The sequence below is a fragment of the Excalfactoria chinensis genome, chromosome 1 (assembly GCF_039878825.1).
Source record: "Excalfactoria chinensis isolate bCotChi1 chromosome 1, bCotChi1.hap2, whole genome shotgun sequence".
Classification (NCBI taxonomy): Eukaryota; Metazoa; Chordata; class Aves; order Galliformes; family Phasianidae; genus Excalfactoria; species Excalfactoria chinensis.
The window spans coordinates 125,114,705-125,128,589 of NC_092825.1; the positions used below are offsets into that span (position 1 = coordinate 125,114,705).

The 13,885-nt window shown below is 41.4% G+C and overlaps 1 protein-coding gene across 5 annotated transcripts in view; it reads right to left on the reverse strand.

The window, feature by feature from the left end:
* INPP4A (inositol polyphosphate-4-phosphatase type I A) overlaps window positions 1–13,885 on the reverse strand; it is a 106,473-nt gene that overhangs the window by 90,309 nt on the left and 2,279 nt on the right. The window lies entirely within an intron of this gene.

The following is a 13,885-nucleotide window of genomic DNA, read 5'->3' on the forward strand; positions in this document are numbered from 1 at the left end:
ATGCACTACAGTCAAGCACTTACCTTTCTCTGCAAGGTAAAAACACAATATCAGTTGGCTAGATTCTTAGTTCGCTCTGTTTTGCCAAGTCTGCCTTCTCACCATTCAAATGATTAAAACACAGCTGCCACAAAAGTGTGCAGACCTGATTACCTACCTGAAAAGTATGCCAATGGGCAGGTGTCCTTTTTGAAAGCAAAGGCCAGAACTGTTTTCTACTGGAAGCTTTTTAGCAATGTAAGTCTGTACCAAAGCTTTCCTCCATAAGCTTCCTCAGAAAGGAAGTCCAGGCAGCCTGCAGCCCCAGAACTTCAGCCCCAGTACCAGAAGAACCACAAGCTTGCAGAAAAGCTACAAACTCTGCTTGTCTGCTGTGTAAAGAACCCTAACAGTCCTCCACACAAAAGAGCAATTCCTTGGGGTTCTCAAGTGGTTACACCAAGTAAAGGCCCTGGGACAAACTTCATATACTAAAAATTGGTACATACTGTCACAAATATCAACATAGGTAGTACCCTAATTTTTAATATTACTTTAGATAGACTGTGCAGAACATCAGTCTAATTTTCTCTATGTTAGAAGCACTAGTAACGTGGGGTTTTTTGTTCTTTTGTTTTATATCTCAGCAATGAATTTTTGTTCTTCTCCACAATGATGGAAGAAGTGAGCTAGATCCCTTCCTAACAACAGTGTTTTATTCTCAAAGAGACAACAGCAATGTGCGACATCCCCCTAAAAAGACACAGACCTCTACTGTACATCATCATGCTGCAGGCACTCAAAGCCAACTCCCTCTAGTACTTCCTTTCAGTTTCACTGAAAAAATGCTCAGGGATAAACTCTTTTTCCCTATGGTTGTAGGTAATTTGTTTAACAGAAGCTATTTCAAACACTGACTCCAGTCAGTAACTTCTTACTCTGCAAGTAACTTTGCTGATGTCAGTGAAGTCCCCCAGCACAGAAAAAGCACCAACACTTGACATTAAGCTGTTCTCTTTATCTAAGATGGGGTGAAACACAGGAAGAACTCAGTTTCCCAAAGCAGAGTTTTGTGCCTGGGGAACTCAGAGCACAGCTGTCAGACAAAGAACAGAAATCCAATATGCAGTGTCAATCACAAGTGTCTCAAGTCTCCATACCCATCAGAAAACAGAGCGGAAGCACTGATCAATAAATACACACAGCTCTGATCCGCTTCACTTGTATATGGCTGAAAAACTCCTTTTAGTAATGAATAAAAAGAATGCAAGAAAATCTGTGGGGATACAAGGCACACAAAAATGAGATCAGCAAACCCAGCAGTCTATGATTAATTTTCTGTTTTTTTTTTTTTTTTCAACAGATATAAACAGAAGTGACCACAAAATCATCCACGAACCTCTACTATAAAATGTAAATGTACACTACTTAGCAAATCCTCTTCAGCAGCTATCTCACTACTTCACGTTTAATACAGCAAAATGACTTTAAACATCTTAGTGGCATGAATCTAAAACATTAAGAAGGAAAAGAACATTTAACTGCACAGCGGCCTCTGGTTCCTCTGACTACAGACAGCCATCCCAGCTGACACTTGTCAGTGTTTTAGAACCCAGATTGCTGCCAGCTTCTAACTATCATCCCTACAACCCTTCACCAGAAAGAACTCCCAGCTGTAGACACACCATAGAATTTCTCACCTCTTTGCTGCAAGTCTCCCTAATACAGCTACCTGCAAAGGCCTAAGCAAGCTGGTTGAAGCCCAACTGGTGCAGGTTACACCTGTAAAACCTGCAGGAAAGCCAACGTGAGTCAGCCCTTCCCTCCCACTCCAGCAGGCGCAGACCTCGCTGTGTGCAGACAACTGGGTCATGGCCCAGACAAACAGGAGGGCACAGACATCCTCAGCACAAACAGCAATGCTGTGCAAACAAGCACATCCTGTTTCAGCTGGTTTCCAACTGTTACCTGAAAACCTCTAAGCTGTACCTACTACACTTACCTACCACTCTTGTATTTTCTCTTCCAATGAATGGTTTCTCAGGTCCAAAGGTCTGTGAGCAGAAAGGAGATGCTGATGCTAAAGCAGGGGATTTCGATTCCTCAACAGAACTACATGCAGATGCTTGAGATCTCACCTGCAAGAGCTACACTCTTCAGACATTGTTGACAAACCAGAATAAGATGCTATTCTGGTATAAGTTACTTTTATTCCCCCACCTAAAAGCAAAGAGCTACAAGGTCCAGCATTATTTGTCCCTATATATTACTTATTATCGTGCCTAGTGTTTACTTGTCATTTCAGACTTCTCTGCAGGAGAAAAAAACCAGCACTGTTAAAAACTGTTTTCAGTGATTCACCAGGATGATTTTTAGTTTTATGTCCATCATAAGAGAGAAATACATTAATGTTTATAGTCACAAACAACTTCTCTGTCTGCTCACGTGACAATTACAAATTATTTCGCTCCACCTCAGCCTGTTTTACTTCATGAAGAATTCAAGTAAGTTATAAACCCTGCAATACAATACCTCACTGTACTTAAAATGAAGGTATGCAAATGGCATGACTTTGTAACATTCACAGCTACAGAGATCTAAACCAAAACTCCAAGGGTCAGACATTCTCTACATATTTTCATAGACTGCCTGGTTTTAGAGCTAGAAATGCAAAGCTACAGGATTGTGATTTAATTAAGTGAGAAGGTGGACTTTACAACAGCTGACATCTGTCTCACCTAATGCTACAGTGAGTGGAGATGACCAGACTTTCAGGTTTAATTGTCTGTAACAACCACAAGCAGTACAAACCACAGTAGGAAGTCAGTTGCAAGAAATGTAACAATTGCTACAAAGACTAAATTGTAGTGAAGCTGCTGTAAATAGCAGCACTTCTTCCTGCATTGCTTGCATTTCCTCCTATCACAAGATTTAAAGATGCTTTTTTTCATCTCTGATCTCTGCAAAGTAGAAGTTTGACCCAGAACCCACTGATGTCAGAGGAAGCGACAAAGCAGATCACAAAGAGAGGAAAATAACTAGGTTGTGAAAAGTCTGTTGTGACCAATTTAGTGGGCAGCATTAGCAGTCTGTAATGACAAGAAGGGCTAAGATGAAAAACTCCTGAGCATGAGTTGACAGACACCGTAAGCAAAGATGAAGTGTGTTTTTGTGTAGCCTTCATCCTTCAGATGCTTGCCATCATCAACACTTTGCACAAACAGTGAACTATTCATGTTCCAGCAACAGAACAGGACCTGAAATTCTTCTTTAAAAAATAAATGTTTATAAAAATACTGGGGGAAAAAAACAAAAAACAAAAAACAAAATCACCCTATCTTCTTTTACCTACCATTTCTGGCCTGTTGTCCTTAGTAGCCAACAAGAAAAACCATAATATTTTGATTGGCTTTCTCATTGTTTTTGGGGAACTTCACACTGTACATGATACAGCTACCAACTGTTTTCCGAGTCACTGAAATTAAAAGGCAGTTTCAAGGACAGCTACAATTTTGATCAGCAAGTAAATGATCATAATTTACTGTCATGAGTTATCTCCCTTATCGTACTCGATTTATATTTCTCATGTAGTGAAACGTTTCTCTGTATTAAAGCTTTCATGCAGATTGCAAGGTAGAAATCAAAACACTTTCTGAAGCTGGGCCACTACTGATTGTATTGTAATAATTGGCAAGTGCCACATACCTCACGCTCCTGAGTAAACTCAAAGTTACATTAAAAACATACATTTCAAATTCAGGACCCCAGTTCCATTCAACTGCCACAAAGAATGAACCGACTAAAAACGCTTGGCATAACAAGCCAAGAGACCCACAGCTCATCTGCAACGCAAACTCAGATGAGGACCAAGGCAAATGCTGAGCCCAGTACCATGGAGCTTTCTTTATCAGGGTGATGAATCCCCTTCTGCACTGCTGGAGGTGTGGTCCTGCCCACACATCCCCCCAATGGTGGCTGCTTCAGACAAACCCAGAGGCAGTGAGGGACAGGTGGTGATGACTTGTGCCACTCAGTCCAGCACATTACTTCAAAGCCCAAAGAACTACCGCAGTGCTTCTCTGCTTACATTTATCATCGGGATGCTCTAAAAAGACTAAAACTCTGACCAGTCACCAAAAGCACAGAGCCTTCTGTGTCGCCCTGCTATGAGCTGTGTCACATTTTTCCTCCTACGATACAAGCAGTCAAAAATAGACACGAGAACCCAAAAATATCAAATGAGTTTCTGTAGGATTTGTTTTCTTGACTTAAAAAGGAACAGAGGACGAGAGCAAAAATAAATAAATAAATGAATAAAAAAGACCCACCGCAAAACAAACAAAACCCCTTGTAACCCTACTGCAATGCACTTCATTACATCTAGAATTATCCAGGGGACAAAAAGCAAACAGAAAACAAGCTCAACAAATATAGCATGCGAAAAAAGTCCAGTTTTTACAGAAACACACAAAAATATAGAACTGCCTCAAAGTCAACAGTACAGAATGTGTGCTTGCTTTCCTTAGATACCTTCACTGCATGCAACAGACACTGACATCTGTTAATTGAATATGAGAATAGATTTATTCCCGTCTTCTCTGGCATCTACAATCAACAGAGAGAAATCAACATGATCAGCTGAGAGATGGTGTGGTTCACCACTGGGTCTGAACTGCTTTGCTTTTTCTTCACCAGGAAAACATCCCAAGCTCAAACATGCATCGCTAAAATGTATTTTATTATATTATTTATATTTTTCTTGAATATTTTGTTTTCACTAACTTGGAAGTAAAAGAAAATCTGACACCACGAGCAACAAGAAAAAAGAAATATTCAAGAAATTTCTAAAAATATCTATGAAAATGACAGCTTAAACCACGTTCCAAAACCTGGAGCATAAAAGAGCTTGGAAGGTGGATGGTATCATAGTTAGAGATACTGAAACTCTGGCACATCAATGTACAGTTTTGTTTCTAACTGTAGGACTGTTAGCTATCAGAAGAGTGAAGTGTTAAACAAAATCCTAGAATACATATGCCTGCATTTATGAAAGTGATTGCAATTCTAAGTTCCCTGACAAAACACAAGGAGAAAAATAAGCAGTGCATCAGTGCCACTGAAGTAAAATGTTACATCATTTCTCCTGCACCTTGAACAAAAGTCCAGCAAAACATGCAGCATTTTCTTCACATGAATGTTTTCAAGTAGACTTAAATACAGGCTATTGCTCTTCACTGCTTCTTAAATAAGTGGTAAGCAGAAATAGACTGCTTTAAAAGTAGAAGCATTCAATCCAAGCAGAAGACAAGTGCTTCATGTTCTTCAAACAGAGCTCTTAGTCTGAATACCAGAAAAACATTTAATCACTTCGCTCGGTTAAGTTTGTACATTTAAGAAATGCTTTTGGACAGGAGCTTAGAAAATGAACGATCCTTTTAATGTTTGTATGAAGCCAAGGTAATCTAAACAAAGAGCCTTTTTTCTCTGTAGGTGTCTTTTTTCCATTAAAAATAGGCCTTCCAGTTCAAGACCTGCAGTATGAAGGAAAATATGCTGTTATTGCTCAAACTTTATAAGCTGTTTGTTTAAGACTTAATTCCTCTGAGCTGTCAAAACACAACCCTTCAGAAATTCAAAGCTTAAAAAGAAAAAAAAAAGACATTCAACACTGCAGAGCTCAAATGGAAAGACCTGCTTTGTATCGGTGACGCTGGCACAAAATCCTTCTGCAATGGACAATTCTCAGTGGCCTAAAAACAGCCACATGAAAGGGAACCTCGCAGCCCACCCTCTGCCATGGGCAGGGCTGCCTCCTATCAGCTCAGGCTGCCCAGGGTCCCATCCAACCTGGTCTTGAGCACCACCAGGGATGGGGCACCCATATCAGTGCCTCATTTTATTTATTCTTCTATCCAGATGGCCATTTTGCTTTCAGTTCGGAATCAAAGACTTCTGCTAAAAATGGCTCTATCTCGACTACGCGGCAGTTCCTTCTCTGTCCTGCACGACCCCCTTTGTGTAAGAAGTATTTCATCAAATCCGATCTTGACAACTATTGCTAACGACTCACTGAAGCACCATTGCTAATCTGGGATTTCTGCCATCATTTTTCAGTCAAGACCGATTAAAGCGATCTGGCAATACTGAAAACATAATTCAGCATCTCTGGCACTGTTTAGAAAACTGTGATCACAGCTTCACATGTATTAAGGCTGGTGGCCATCTGCAAAACTTCATGCTGATGCATCCAATGAACATATATTTAGCCAACCAAGTGAACCGTGGGTGAAAAAAGAGGGGTGGAAAAAGCAGAAGGTAAGATCCAACAGAGTATGATTAAGCAAATATCCTGCTCCAGAGGGGACAAAGCTCTGGCTTCAAGTAGGAACTCTGTGCAATGCTGTCTAAGCATTGCGTGTATTTTCTAACATCTAATGCGCGTGTTATTTTCTAACTCCAAAACACATTAACAAATATGAGAGTTACAATTAAAAATACAGACAATAGATTTTGATACATCACACCTTCAGATGATAACTATGCAAATGTGTTTCCAAACTGTAACAATGTCATCACAACCCCTGCCCTTCCTCCTTCATTTCAGCTTTGCCTGAAGTCAGTAGTCCAACAGCAGGAGCAGAGCCACATCACTACAAGCATTTCTCTGGCACCAAGAAATGAAAGTAGGGTACAAAGTTAATTGCCAGTACCGTATTAAAAGCTGTGGTATCAGCAAAGTGACAGTGCAGACAGCAGCAGATTTTCTGTGACTCTTTACTAGAGAGCTTGTCTCCATTTCTGTCTGAAAGCCAACGTCTAGTGCAATGAATATGGAAATTCAGATAAAGCCTGGCAGTTGAGCTGCCGTCAGCACCAGGACTTGGGATTCAAGCAGATGGAAAAGATCTCCAGCTCCAACAGGTAAGGACTGCTGCTGTGCAGAGTTGCGCCTTCACTAGGAGGGTTTGTAACACAATTAGCAACCCTTTCCAAAGGAAAAGTAAGCCAGTCAGCCTGAGATGGTGCAAATGAATGACAGCATCACCTCCCAGTGCATTGCATGCTGCTTTCATCATCCACCACCACTCAGTAAAAGCCATCTTCATAGATACTGCACATCTCCCACTGCAGTTCTCCTGCTTCTCCAAGAAGGGGACTGCTCCCTTCTACTCACCCTATGTGTTTTGCTTATTATGTGCATCATTTCAAGGAATTCCACACTAGCTATCACTGCCAGCGACTCTTCTCTTCTTGGGTCCAACCCTGTTAGCGCACAAGCCCAAGTGTCACAGAGGAATCTAGCATCCAATATATGCAACATCAAGCACAGGCATCAGCACAGAAATATCACTTCCAAATCTGAATATGATAGGAGGGCTCTGAGCAATGACTTTCCGGGCAGCTAGAGGCCAGTGGGCCAGAATATCACGTCAGAACTCAATATGGCAGTTTCTTAGTATAAAACAAAACCCCTTTATATCCAATACGCTGTGGTACTTGGAGCGACCTGACAGAAAGGACCACGAGCCAACGTCTTAATAGCACAAAGTTCCAGCTCCAACACAGAGTGGCCAAGGCAGTTTTACCTTACAAAGCATCCTAGCAGAGTGTCTGGTCATTAAAAAAGCTTTTCATTTGGACAGAGACGGGAGAAGTTGGTATGCATCCTGGAGCTGTCGGAAATGGGAAAGATGAGATCATAATTGCAAATTACCAACAACAGGTGAACCTGCAGCTCCCTTACAGCCAACAGCCTGGGGAAGATACTGTCACTTCAACAACCATGCTTTTATTTTTAAATCTCTCTGGAAATTAATTCAAATTTATACATCCCCCTTTGCCCACACAGTAACCAGTTTTTATACTGGTATTAATCATCACCCCTCAAACCAAAGGATAGAAACCAGAATATTTTAGGATAACTTTGGAAAGTATTATGTTCTTTCTATACACACTAACTCAATTAATCATTTTCTTTGATTTAGGTAACTGTTGAAGCAAATGTGGTAAGCTCATGTTTTGCTCTGGGGCCTCCTTTTCTCCCTACTGTATTTTGGAGGCAGATGCTGAAAGTACAGCAAATACTTATTACATTAAAAAGCCTACGTTGCCTCTGTAATAGACCTCCCAATTCAGCACGTTGAAGGTTTCAAGCATTATTTTAGCATTTAAAAATGCTACTGCATGGAAGGCTGCTTCTCCTTTCATTTTCCTTTTGAGAAATAGAAATCTCCCAGTTTTTAGGCTTCTGCGTGCTCTCACTTTCTGACTGCTAATTCTACCACAGTTCCCCCAGATTTCACAGATCCACTTCTGTGGTTTCTTTTTTCCTTTTCTTTTTCTTCCCCCTTTTCAAGTTTTGTTTCTTGCAATTGTGCAAGTTAAGCGTGAACTTTGATGATAATTCTAGAGAATCTTCCATTATCTTCTTCCCATCAACTATGTCACAAAAATAATGACGGATAAATGACATTTTCCATGACTTCCCCACAAATTAATTTCAAGTTATTTTCGTCTGCTTCCCCAGAACTCATACATACAGTCTTTCCTTTTCCTAATCCTGTCAAACTTTCCCAGACTGCCCACACTCAATTTGTGCTTTCTGTTCAGGTTTATCTCTTTCCACCTTCATAGTTCTACTGTTCCACACAGGCTCAGTTCTAGTCCACTCCTAATCTGTAAGCATAACTGCAGAGTATTCGAGAAAATTAGGTCATTAAATAAACATAAAAAACCACATTTCCTTCTACTTCAAGAGAACGTAACTTATTTTCTCTTTTATTCCCTTGTTCTTGACATCTTATAGGTGAACTGCAAGCTCTGCTCCTTCCAGAGCCACACAACATTACCTGTCCTAGAGAAACAGGCCTTCATGGGCTTCCTAGCCAGTAAACAATAAAGCAAAGGGGGACAAACATACAGGTGGGTTTTTACCTCTTACCTCCTCCAACCCTTAGATGTCGTAGTTTAAGGCAGATCAACTGTCTGCGCGCTCAGATTTACAAATCTTGTTAGCAGAGCCCAGATGTAACTCACCATGGTATGTTGTGCTCTCAGAACATTGGCAAACCTTTGCCTTTACTATGACAGGAGGGAAGGTTACCATGCTAGCTATGGGAGAAGCCCCACATTAAACATTCCTCGTAAGTACCTGGCTCAAAACCTCCAGTTCAAAGACTATCCAGTTCCCTTCTACTGCTCTGCAGCAGACGTACTGCAAAGCAGGCAGGTTTGTGTTTACTAATTCCTCACTTTCTAAAGATTGCAGGTAAATATAGTACATAAAGATACCAATGGCATCCTGTGCATAATTTTGCACCATGAGCCCCTGAGACAAGGGCCACACATAAATACATAAGCTCAGATGTATTTAGAAGCCCAAACAAAGGTAGGGTTTGTCTATCCTCACAGCCACTGCAAAAGGCCTCACAGAAACCCAGAAACAGAACTTCCAACAATTATTCCATCAGGAATCACTGCTCCTACCGACTGTTGCACACAACTCTTACAATATTCAGTCTCTCATATGAATGCTTCATATGATTTCCAAATGCCCAATGTTGACAATACCATTGCCATATACATTTTCAGCCTCTGCAACATCTGTGTGAGACAAGACATTTACCTAACAACAAAGCACTGGAAGTTTTTGCTGCTCTTCCTGCAAAGGAAGCTCATTATAAAAAGCACTGAGACACAGCCGAAGCCTTGCAATCCATTCCCTCACTAATTACCCCCTGCGTGCCTGCTTCCTGCTAGGACTGAAGAGCAGCGTTTCTAGGGCAGCTCTATAAGGCTCCTTGTACCGAGCAGCTATTCTACCTGCAGAGATGCTTCTGCAGCAGAGCAGAAGCCTCTGTTCCACCTCCATCCAGGGGTAGCACTATACTGCTGAGAAGTAACCACATTTGATAACTTCCAATGGCTTTATTTGCATCCTAAGAGCCCCTTCTTAGCAGCACACCCACTTTACCTAACGGACTTCAATACAACTGCTCATTCCACATTCGAGCCTGCAGGGTGCTGAAGTTTCCTGTTTCTGACAGCACCTGGCCATACATCTCCCCACTCTAACAAGCCTGCTTACGCTATACAACAGAGCTGCTCAATATTTATGTAGGTACATTCTTTCAATATATTAATTAGATATTTCAAAGCTCAATAGAGACACATCCAAAAGTCTCACTGCAGATTTGCTCTCTATAGGAGCTTTAATGTGGATTTCTTGATAGGCTGTATTTTGTTGTGCGGTCTTTTTATAGAGTATATAATCTTCTGGTCACAAAGATTGCTTGCTCTCAGCCAGGAAACCTCTTGGGAACACAGAGCTGTAATCTACCACTAACATATAAAGTACAGAACATTTCAGACATCATGACGCAGAAGTTGCAAACAAAGATAGAAAGCTACATGAGAACTTGATGCAGATTAGCAAGGCTTGTTCCATATCCACGTCTAGCCCAAGGCAAGCAGCAAATCCAGACTTCATGGTGGAAGCCTGTGTATCGGACACTGCTACTATAGCCATCAGCTACCAGAAATAAGTTGTCACTCACACGTCTTGAAAAGCGATAGTTTTACTAAAGTATACAGTGGGTCAAAACAACAGGAAAACAAAAGAAATCAACAAAAACAAAAGTTTGGTTTTGTGTGTGTGTGTGTATAACCTGTTCTTGCTAAGAGAAACACACTGTAGAGAGGATTCCATCAGAGCACATTCCGTTTTGTCAAGCATTTCATCAGGTTTTCTCAGACTATATGAATGTGGCCATACCTCTTGAGTTAGTGCTCAGGAAATGCTTCATCTCTATTTGGGACAACTTCATTGTCTGGGGGGAGAAACCAGGGCAGTAGTTTCGGAGTGTGTCAAGCAAAGATGCACTTCCACATTTCTAATATGCTCATCAGAAGTGGAAAAGCAGGAAAGTCTTTGTTTACATTGAAAATGGTTCCTTGCTACATAGAATTTTCCATATTTCTTTCAGGACAAGACATTCAGATGTTATCACTACGCCAATATTTGTTTAAAAACCTCTTACGTGCCACTGCATGTCAACATGATGTTGTTTTGTCACTGCACAATAGCCGAGATACACAGGTTCCTGCTTTGTAAAGCACTTATTAATCTTATCTCAGGAGGAGGGGGGCGACTGGAAGGTGTGACTGGTCTCACCACCATCTAACTACGGCTGCTCCACACCACTCAAAATTGCTTTTTTTCAGTTGTTTACATTTCCCCAGAGCGTGTGCTCAGAACGTTTTCGTGGTGAGTGTTTGCCTCAGGCTGATCCGTAAAAAATACTCATTAATTTCAGCTAAAACAGTTCAGCTGCTGCCAGGAATAAAGGCTAACAGAAAAACGTGGTTTGCATAAATTAAGAAAATAAATAAATAAATAAAAGCTAGCAATCCTTTCTATCCTATTGCTTTAAAAAGTCAAAGTAAACACAGATAACAGTAGAGATTTACTCACAACTAAAACGTCCAAAGACGCTCCTCCTCTCCTCCCCTCCACCCCCAACAAAAACATTCAATTTCCTCAGTTGACTGAAGTGGATACACGCCATCCTACAGGCTCAAGTCCTATGGGCTCAAGCTCGAGGGACTGAGAAAACATTTCCCTTTAGTAATCATGCCACGCCAGTTTGGAACGCTGGACGCTGCCAGCAGAGCCTGTATTTCTAAAGACAAGCCTAAGGGAAAAAAGGATAAACATCAAATCAAAAGCAAGGGAAAACAGCCAGACCAAAGGAGCAAGAGAAGAAGAGTGATATTGACAAAGACAGTTTAAAAACATAAAGGTGGCAAAAAAAACAGGACTATGGACTGGGGATAGAAATAAAGCAAGAAATAACTTGGCTGGGAGGAATCGCTGCAATAAAGAGCTGGAAACTGACAGGTAGAGGCAGAACAAAGAGAGGGACGAGGAGCATAGAACTGATCAATGGCAAAAGTTTTTGAAGAGCTACCCTGTACCAAATGGGACCTGTAGGGAGTGGCAGAGTTACGTCCCCAGCCTCTAGAAGGATGAGGGTCTCAACCAGAAGATAAGCTTGTTGTCCCATTCCTTCAGTCCCTTGTCCTTCTCAACGTAGATCCTCACCCAAATCCAGAAATGATGACAAACAGCCCAGCCACATCTTGGGAGCCCAAGCAGAGCTCTTTGTAATGTTCATCAGAAAACGTCAAGGGCCAAGTTCATCCGTGATTCTACAAGTACGTGACTGAGTGACAGAACAAGGTCACGAACCCTCAACACTTTAAGGAAATGCTGTACATTCTCATAACTGCTCTCAGAGTTAACACTGCACTAATGCTTTTGTATGACAAAGTGGTAAGTAACAGAAAAAGAGCACAAATTGCTTGGCAAGCCCTTCTGGTGACTGAAGATACTACCACGCTGCTGTTAAACTTTACTGCTTCCCAAGCAAAGTCAATGGACCAGATCAAGTAAACACTCTTCAGAAATGTCAAACCAGTGGTTTAAATTAAGCCACTGAACTTTGCACTGCAGTTGTCAAAGCATGGGCACAAGCATCTGTCCACCTGTTCTGCTGTGGGAAGCATAATTTCCAGCCTAGCAAACGTAGAAAGTAGTTACAGGATCAAAAGAACTGCTACTGACAGGAAAAATGCAGCAAGATACACAGAGAAATCCAGGGAGATGAGGAAAAGTCCTCTGCAAGTCTACCAGTAAGTACTTCATTGGGAGCAACACTGAAAAAGAAGTCACCAACACCACAAGCTGTTTTTTGAAGATCACAGTGGAAACTGGAGGCTTAGCAAACTAAAACTCCCTTAATACTGGTCATCATAGAGAAAAGGTGGAAAAAGAACTGGAAAAAGAACAGAGGGGACTCCAAACAAGCATTTCTGAGACACTTACCATAAAGCCTTTTTGCCACTCTGAAGTCTTTATTCTAACTCTCAAAGGCTGGACAGTCCTTGGAAATAATCTGCTATAGACTGCAAAGGTTTAATGTTTGAAATAAACACAAAGCAGAATCAGAGAAAGACATGATGCGTAGTGCTAGCATTAAGCAAGCACTGTGCTTTCCCCAGCACAACAAGTTTAACAGCAGAGAATGAGGGGAAGAAAAAATTCTCAGCACATCTGGTCCCTTCTAACATTCCACTGCTGGTCATCACTTCCTTAGAGATTCATTCTACTCATTCTAAGGTGAAATTCCAAACATCTAATTCTTCATAAGCACATTTAAGTTGTTTATACTTGCTTCTGCAGCTAGAAGCAAGCTACAGAGAGCTCAGTGACATTGGAGGGCACCGCCAGATGAAGCAGCTACTCAAGCATACAGTTGGCATGGACCATTCTGTCCTGTAAAAACAGAAGGCTGTGCATGCCCAGATGCATTCATAAGCACAGTTATTTTGTAGAAACCTATGCGGTTACTAGATGGCAGTTAGCATACCTTGCCTACAAAGAGCCCAATGAAGCGAGGTGAAGCGTGCTGTTTCCAAAGACATGTAATGCCTGTACATTTACACTAATACCCTGCCTTTCTCTCTTACTTTTTCCCCCCTCTATCTGTGCTCCTTTCCTCTGCACGCAGTTATCCTCTCCACAAAATCTGCCCTGCCTGCAACAGATGTGAAGAACAGAGCTGCATTTAAGGAACATCAGCTCATATACAACAGGCTTATCTGTCAGTACAACAGAGCAGCAGGCCACAAACACCATGCAGGCCTGCCAGAGAAATACATCATGGAAGAGCTCATTCTCATGAGTGGGCTGGGTCCACATGCAACAACTCAAGAATGCCAGTGTCTTTCTTCTCAGTGTATTCTGCTGATTGCATAGAAAGCCTGGATAACAGCTTGCTTTCAATGAGTAAGGGCACATGTTCACAAACAGCTGCACAGAAATCCTTTGTCATGTGTCATAAGG